At 32.1% G+C, this 9,164-nt stretch overlaps 1 non-coding gene across 1 annotated transcript; it reads left to right on the forward strand.

Annotated features, from left to right (window-relative positions):
- The first annotated feature begins 1,622 nt into the window (after positions 1 to 1,622).
- Positions 1,623 to 1,730, forward strand: LOC139887044 (small nucleolar RNA R71). Its single transcript, XR_011772896.1, has one exon. It is a non-coding gene; the product is annotated as a small nucleolar RNA R71 (small nucleolar RNA).
- The last annotated feature ends 7,434 nt before the right edge of the window (positions 1,731 to 9,164 follow it).

Genomic DNA, 9,164 nt, shown 5'->3' on the forward strand with positions numbered 1-9,164 from the left:
CTCTATCAACTGAAAAGGTAACACTCTCGTCCTCTATGCTTAGGGTCAGTTTCTTACGAAACACGTCTATCATTGCTTTAGCCGTGTTTAAGAATGGTCTTCCTAATATGAGAGGAACTTGAGAATCTTCTTCCATGTCCAGAACAACAAAATCTACTGGAAATACTAAAGTACCAACTTTAACTAGCATGTTCTCCATTATCCCTCTAGGATATTTTATTGATCGATCGGCTAGTTTTATGCTTATTCTTGTTGGTTTCAATTCTCCAAGGTCTAGTTTAATGTATAGTGAATACGGCATTAAATTTATACTAGCACCTAAGTCTGCCAATGCTTCTATTGAACTAAGACTACCCAGAAAACATGGAATTGTGAAACTTCCTGGATCAGATAATTTTTCTGGTATCTTATTCAACAGCACTGCAGAATAATTAGCATTCATAGTAATGGCCGAGAGTTCTTCCATTTTCTTTCTATTTGATATTAGATCTTTCAAGAATTTAGCATATCTAGGCATTCCTGAAATTACATCAATGAAAGGAAGATTTAAATTTATCTGTTTAAACATATCCAAGAATTTGGATTGCTCGGCTTCAAGTTTCTCTTTTTTCATTTTACTCGGGTAAGGAAGTGGTGGTTGGTATGGTTTAACATAAGGTTTAGCCTTAACTGTGTTATATTCATTAACCTTTTCAACTACCGGTTCTTTTTCCTTATCTTGTTCAGGTTGTGGTTCTTGTGGAGTAGGAATAGCTTCATCAGAAATTACAGGTATTTCAGGTGGTTTAAGTGTTGTACCACTTCTTGTGGTAATGGCTTTAGCTGTTTCATTCCGGGGGTTAGCATTTGTATCACTAGGTAAACTTCCCGGTTTTCTTTCACCTATTAACCTTGCTAGGTTACTTACTTCTTGTTCCAAATTTTGAATAGAAGCTTGTTGATTTCTAAATGCTTGAGCATTTTGTTCATTGGTTTGTTTTTGAGATGTGAAAAACTGCGTTTGAGTTTCAACTAGCTTTATCATCATATCTTCTAAATTCGGCTTTTTATCATCGGTTTGTGGTGGTTTGTTTTGAAAATTAGGTCTTTGCTGATTGTAAGTATTGTTGGATACTTGTTGATTACTAGTACCTTGTTGGTTGTTGTATGGAATATTTCGGTTATAGTTCTAGTTTTGATTGTAAATCGGTCTTGGCGGTTGATAATTATTCTGATAATTATTTCCAGGCCTTTGGTTTATGTATGAAATATTCTCTCTTTGTTCCATTGTTAGCTCAATATTGAGACAATCTTTTGTCAAATGTGGTCCTCCACACTGCTCAAAACTAATTCGTATTGAGTGGATATCTTTAGTCATCTTTTCCATTCGTCTCTCGACAGCGTCTATCTTTGCGGAAATGGAATCTAAGTCATGGCTAGAATCGGCTCTAGCTGCTTTAGATGATCTAACGATATCTTTTTCTTGGTGCCACTCATGTGAGTGGGAAGCAGTGTTATCAATAATTTTATAAGCATCAGTTTCTGTTTTCTTCATAATAGAACCACCAGCTGCTATATCGATGTCTTTCCTTGTAGTGATGTCGCATCCTTGGTAAAATATTTGTACTATTTGACAGGTGTCTAAACCATGTTGCGGACATCCTCTCAATAACTTTTTAAATCTTGTCCACGCCTCATATAGAGTTTCGTTTGGTTTCTGTGTGAACGTAACAATTTTTTCCTTGAAGTCTTACGGCTTTAGATGCCGGAAAGAATTGTTTAAGAAATTTTTCAACTAAAACGTCTCATGTATCAATCGCCCCTTCAGGTAATGATTCCAACCAATCTTTGGCTTCTCCCTTTAAAGTCCAGGGAAATAACATGAGATATATCTGTTCATCCTCTACTTCTCTTATTTTAAATAGTGTGCAGATCCTATTAAAGGTACGAAGATGTTCGTTTGGATCTTCCTTCGGAGCACCACTAAATTGGCATTGATTAGTCACCATATGTAGAATTTGTCCTTTGATTTCATTATCTGGCGCATTAATGTCTGGATGAGTAATTGCGTGACCTTGGCCAGTGCGTTTAGCTCTCATTCGGTCTTCCATACTTAAAGGTTCCAGATTCTCCATGATTGAATTTGTTGAATCGGAATCACTAGAGGATTCTGATTTAATGGTTCGTTCCTCAACAATCTCTGTTTGAATGATTGGTGGTTCCGGAGGAAAAAATAATGGTTCAGGATCTATGAATTATCCCTGAATATTCTCCGGGTTCTCAATTGTGAGGTCGGTTTCAAAAAATGGATTATCGGAAATTTGAATTGGAGTACTTGGTCGACTGGATGACGATTCTAAAGAAAAATCAACGGTGGTAATATTAGCTAGATGTCTTGATCTGGTTACAGGTGGTGAACGTACAAAAGGTGGTGAACGTCTTGCTCGGTGCATTCACTGAATATCCTATTAGTTTTTAAAAGGAAAGAAAAATTATATATGTTATCCAATTAATAGACTTTTCTGATTTTGCCCACTTTTCGAATAGCCAAAAGATGCAGCAGAGGGGCAGGATTCGTTTGGTCTCAATATAATTGAGTACTGTTTGGCTCCAATAACCCGGTTCACGTACAAATCCAACTATTACTACGAACCAGAAAATTTTGATGTCTATCAATTTAACCACTTAAAATAAATTTTCGTAATTTTAAGAAATTTAGAGAAGAAATAGAATAAAAATCTATGTCCTAAAACTAGAATGTCGAGAAATAAGAAAGAAAAAGAGCGCGTCGAAAAAGGACGAAAAAGAAAAGGGTTGAAAAATAAAAGGCGTCGAAAAATAAGAAAGAAAAAAGAGTGACTATAGAACTTAAAAACACTCTACTAACCCAACCTTATTACTATCACTAACTTAAAATTAAAATTGCAAATTGAGATTACTAATTGGAGTGATAATTGATACATAGGTAAAAGACGTCGAAAAATAAAAATAAGAAAGTAGCGCGTCTAAACTTAAAAAGGAACTAAAAACTAAAAATTAAAAGTTGCGTCTAAAAATATTAAGGCTTACAAGTAAAACTATATCCCAAATGGCAATATCTTAAAAAGGTACTAAAACTTAAAAAGGCGTCGCAAAATTCTAAAGCACTTAAATTTTAGTCTAAAGAAAAAGCACTTAAGAGATTTTACGGCAAAGCCTAAAAATCTAAAAGTAAAAATAACTATGGCAAAAACTAAGTTTAAAATTAAAAACGAGCGAAAAATACAAAAAATACGCTAAAACGAATAAAAAGTGACAAAATATAAAAATATACTAAAAGTTGTAAAAAGTACAATTTTTATAAAAAAATATTATTTATATTTAATTTATTTTATAAAACTATTACTTTTATACATATAAATAAAACTAATTAAAAATAATTATTACAAATCAATTAAATCTTAAACTAAATAATAAATTAATTAACCCTAAATACTAATTAATTAATAATAATAATTAAAACTCCGTAATAAATGCCAAATTAGGGTTGCTGTGTGCCCGTGTCATACGGCTCCGCGAGTCGTGGTATTTTCTTCTTCAAACTCCGCGAGTCGCGGGATATGAAAATTCAGATGACAGGCTGGTTTCGACAGGTTTCGTTTTTTTTTAATTGTTTTTTTTATATTTTTCTGTTTTAATAATTAAATAAAATATTAAAAACTAAAATAAAAATAGAAATATTTTATAATTTTATAAATAAAAATCTTAAAACTAGATTTATATATATATATATATATTTTTTTCAATTTTTTTTTATTTTTTTTATTTTTATGTTTTAAATAAAAACAAAATATTTAGATAATACTTATATTTTTATAAAATAAAAATAAAGAAACTTTATAAAACTTAAATATTTAACAAACTCTTAAAAATATTTATATTTTTCTTTTTATATTTTCGAATTTTTAAAACGTATTTTTACAAAAGCGTATTTTTTATAAAAGTAAACTAAAAATAAAAATCTTTTTTTTTATATTTAGCGTTGCGCTTCCGGCGTTTGAGCAAGAAATTCGATCCCCGGCAGCGGCGCCAAAAATACTTGATGGTTAAAGCTAAGGGGTATAAAATACTATTAAATTTTACTAGGAAATACTATTAAATACGATACAATTTTACACAAGATATTTATTTATTTATAGAATGGATATACTTAAACCTTGCTACAACACTTATAGGCAGTGTACCTAATCGTACAGTAGTGTAGTTTTTAGTAAGTCCGGTTCGTTCCACAGGGAATCTTTAAAAAAAACTTAACGCTATATTAGTTTTATTTTATAAAAATACATATATATAAGTAATATTATTATTATAAAAGGGGGGTTTTTACTGTTTAATGACCGGTTTGTCGATTTTAAAAACTTTAGTCGCTGTTTAAACTTAATGTAAAATATTAAATAAATAAAAGACTTAATTTAAAGCGTAAAATAAATAACGATAATGAAATTGCAATAAATAAAAGTGCGATAAAATAAACTTGCGATAATTAAAAAATGCGATAATTAAAAGTGCAATTCAATACAATAACAATAAATAAAAGTGCGATAATTAGAAGTGCAATTAAATATAAAATAAAGGAAATTAAATATGAAATAAAAGAATTATGCTTATTTAAACTTCCGTAATCATGATGTTTGACGTGTTGATTTTAGTTTTATGCCCATGGGTTAATTGTCCTTTGTCCTGGATTATTTAATATGTCCGTCTGGTTTTTATCCATAACAGTCCATCAGTCATAAATATAAAGTGCGAGTATCCTCGTCAAATTATCCTTATACCCGAAGTTAAATATTCCAACTAATTGGAGACTTAAACTGTAACAAGGTTTTATTACTTTGTTTAATAATTACACCAGGATATCGACTGCGTGTAACCCAAGGTTTTAATACTTTGTTATCAATTATGCCAAGTGTCCTTGTACATAATTTCACCCCTGTTTTAATAATTCCATAGACTATTAATCCATTCCCGTGTCCGGTTAAATGAACGATTATTCGTACATATAAATACCCCGCCCATCGTGTCCGATCGAGTGTATATGGTTATTTATAGGGATGTCCAATTGTAAATCTTTATATTAAAATTAACAAACTATCATTTAATTAAACAAATATAAAGCCCATTAATAGCCCATAGTCTAATTTCCACAAGTGTCGTTCTTTTGTCCAAACCCCAATTATGGTACAAAGCTCAATTACCCAATTTTAATATTTTTAGCCCAACATCATGATTACTTCGGATTAAATAAGCATAATAATAACTAGCTACAAGACATTAATGAAAATAATATAAACATAACTTACAATGATTAAAAATAGCGTAGCGTTACACGGACAGAATTTCGACTTACACCCTTACAACATTTGCTAACATACCCTTATTATTAGGATTTAAAATTAAAATTAAAATTAAAATTAAAATATAAATTATATATATATATATATATATATATATATATATATATATATATATATATATATATTTACGTATATATTGAGAGAGAGATAGATTTTAGGATATTAAAAACGATCAGAATTCGCTGGGTTTTATAGGCAGTTTCAGAAATTGGGGCTCCGCGACTCACGGCATTTTTCCTCTTCAAACTCCGCAAGTCGCGGAGTTTGTAAAACCAGCTCACACCATTTTGTCTTTTAATTTGCCGACGTTTTTTAAATATAATATAATATATATATTAATTTTAAGAATTAATTATATATTATATTATATTTATGTGCATAGTTGATTTGTAATTTTTAGTCCGTTGCGTCGAGCGTTGAGAGTTGACTCATGTCCCGGTTCCCGATTTTCGAACGTCCTTGCGTACAATTTAATATCTTGTACTTTGCGTTTTGAATCTTGTACTCTTGTAATTTCGAGACGTTTCTTGTTAATAATTGGAACCTCTTTGATTGTATTTTGTACTTTTGAGCTTTTTGATCGTTTGCGTCTTCAATTCGTCGAATCTGTCTTTTGTCTTCACCTTTTATTATTTAAACGAATATCACTTGTAAATTGAACAATTGCAACTAAAAGCTTGTCTTTCTTGAGGAATAATGCTATGAAATATATGTTCGTTTTTAGCATTATCAGTTTTATATGTATGAATTGAATGATGTTATGAACATCATTACTACCTTAATTTTAGTAGGTAAAGCTACTGGAAATGAGAAATATAGATCTAGCTTCAAAGGATCCTTGGATGGCTTGAAAGTTCTTGAAGCAGAATCATGACACGAAAACAAGTTCAGGTAAGATTTTCACTCGAAATAGGATTGTTATAGTTATAAAAGTTGAATCAAAGTTTGAATATGAGTATTACCTTGAATTAGAAAGATATCTTACTGTAAATAAGAAAGATTTCTTGAGATTATATGATCACTTGAAATGGATTTGCAAGATTGGAAGTAAGCTAGTAAACTTGAAAGTGTTTTTGGTGTGTTCTTGAGTAGTTGTTTTGTAAGTTGATCTAGGTTAGGATTTATGAGCTAGATTGAGCTATATTTTGATGAAGGTGATGAAGAACACTTAGAACATTAAGAGAGAACAAGAGAGAGATGAGTTTGATGCATGAAAGTTGAAAAATGAAAGTGTTATGGTTGGTGAAGAAAAACGTGATCCTACCCTTGAATATAAGGTTCCATTAGTTTGTATTTTTGTTAGATATTTCATGCTAGTTGCCAAATGATGGTTCCCACATGTTTAGGTGACTCATTAAGGCTGCTAAGAGCTGATCATTAAAGTGTATATACCAATAGTATATACGTCTAGAGGCTGGGTATTGTACGAGTACGAATACGGATCGAATATTAGTAAATTGTGTTTACTGTAGCAAATAGTATTTTACTGTAGCAAATAGTGTTTTACTGTAGCAAATAGTGTTTTACTTGTACATCTTTGATTTAATTATATTTCTTCTTATATGTGTGTGTGTGTATATATATATATATATATATATATATATATATATATATATATATATATATATATATATATATATAAATAAAAACTTACATCATAAAAAAATAAAACGATTATATAATTATTACAAGTTATGACGTTCGTGAATCATCAGGCAAACTGGGTGGTCAATTGTCTACATGAAACTCATTTCAAATAATCAAGTCTTAACAAGTTTGATTGTTTAACATGTTGGAAACATTTAATCATGTAAATATCAATTTCATTTAATATATAATCATGAAAAAGTTTGGGTCACTACATAATTATTATTATAATTGGATTTCATTGATTTCAACGTGTTACATAGTACAATATTTATACAGCATATGAGCAGCTAACCTTCCTATTATTATGGGATGGATTTGCTTTCCCATATTGACTCAATAATAACTATAAATAACATGTGCAACTATACTAATACATATACACGTATACATTGGTTAATATAGCCCCTCAGTTTGAATGGAAGGGTGGACGATCGTTTAAACTGTCTCAAAAGTCTTCAAATAATACCCGAGGTAATCCTTTGTTGAAAATGTCTGCTATTTGAAACCTGGTAGGAACGTGAAGCACATGAACTTGACCACGAGCTACTTGTTCACAAACGAAATGGATGTCCATTTCAATGTGTTTGGTCCTTTGATGTTGCACCGGATTTCCCGATAAGAAGATAGCACTAACGTTGTTACAAAAAACAATAGTGGCTTTAGAAACCAGACAACGTAATTCTAGCAAAATGTTGCGAAGCCAACACGATTCTGACACTACATTGGCAACCCCCCTGTACTCGGCTTTGACACTAGAACGTGAAACTGTTGGTTGATGTTTTTTGGACCAAGATACCAAATTTCCCCCCAAGAAAACATAATATCCGGATGTTGAACGTCGTGTATCGGGACATCCACCCCAATCTGCATCGGTATATGAAACAAGTGTCGATAAAGATGTTCGTGTGAGCTGAAGACCATGAGAAAGAGTACCCCGAATGTAACGAAGGATGTGTCAAAGTGCTTGCATGTGCGATTCCTTTGGGTCGTGCATATGAAGACAAATTTGTTGAACCGCGTAGGAGATGTCCGGCCTAGTGATTATCAAATATTGGAGAGCACCGACAAGACTACGAAATTCGGATGGGTTGGAATATGGTGCTCCATTTGAAGAACTCAATTTCTCGTTGGTTTCTACGGGTGTTTTAACAACATGACAAGAAGACATGCCGGCTCGATTGAGGATATCTCGTGCGTATGTTTCTTGACTTAAAAAAAGTCCCTGATCATTCGAGGTGGCATGGATTGTGGTGATTGATGATGTGGGCCGAAAGTAGGTGTGGAAGGTTGATTATTTGGGCTAGAAGAATGATCTATTAAGTTTGGAAATGGATTTTTGGATCGAATGGGATGCCATGGTAAAGAATGGGTGAGTGACATCAGTGAGGAGTTTATAGTCTGTTGAAGTGGACGAATTGTGTTGTGCATAAGGAAACTGATTTTCATCAAAAATAACATGATGCGAGACGATGATTTTTCTTGAGGATAAGTCATAGCATTTATAGCCCCGATGATTAGAAGGATATCCAAGAAAGACGCAAGGTGTGGAGCGAGGTTGTAATTTATTTATGGTGGGAGAAGGGAAAAGAGGATAGCATAAACAACCGAAAACACGAAGATGAGAGTAGGAAGGTGATCGACCGTAAAGTATATGAGTAGGTGTTTTGTAATTGAGGAGTTTTGTTGGCATTATGTTTAAGAGGTAAGTGGCCATTTGAAGGGCGTTGTGCCAAAAGGATAGTGGGAGAGATGCGTGTGAGAGGATGGTACGAATAATATTGTTGATTGCAAGAATTTTTCGTTCGAATTTTCCATTTTGTGGAGAAGAATATGGACAAGAAAAATGGAATGTCATACCGTTGTTGGTACAAAATTGTTGAAATTGTTTGTTATTATATTCGATTCCATTATCACATTGAAAACTTTTTATGGGGGTCCTGAATTGAGTTCGGATATGAGCATTAAGAGTGGTGAATATGGAGTAAACTTTGGATTTGTTACTTATGGGATAAGTCCATAAAAAATTAGAGTAGTTGTTGAGAAAAAGGACATAATATCGGTGTTCGGCCGTGCTAGTGACCGAAGATGTCCATAAGTCACTATGTATAATATCAAATGGCGATAATGTAGTAGATGATGAAG

Source organism: Rutidosis leptorrhynchoides, chromosome 1, assembly GCF_046630445.1.
Source record: "Rutidosis leptorrhynchoides isolate AG116_Rl617_1_P2 chromosome 1, CSIRO_AGI_Rlap_v1, whole genome shotgun sequence".
Classification (NCBI taxonomy): domain Eukaryota; kingdom Viridiplantae; phylum Streptophyta; class Magnoliopsida; order Asterales; family Asteraceae; genus Rutidosis; species Rutidosis leptorrhynchoides.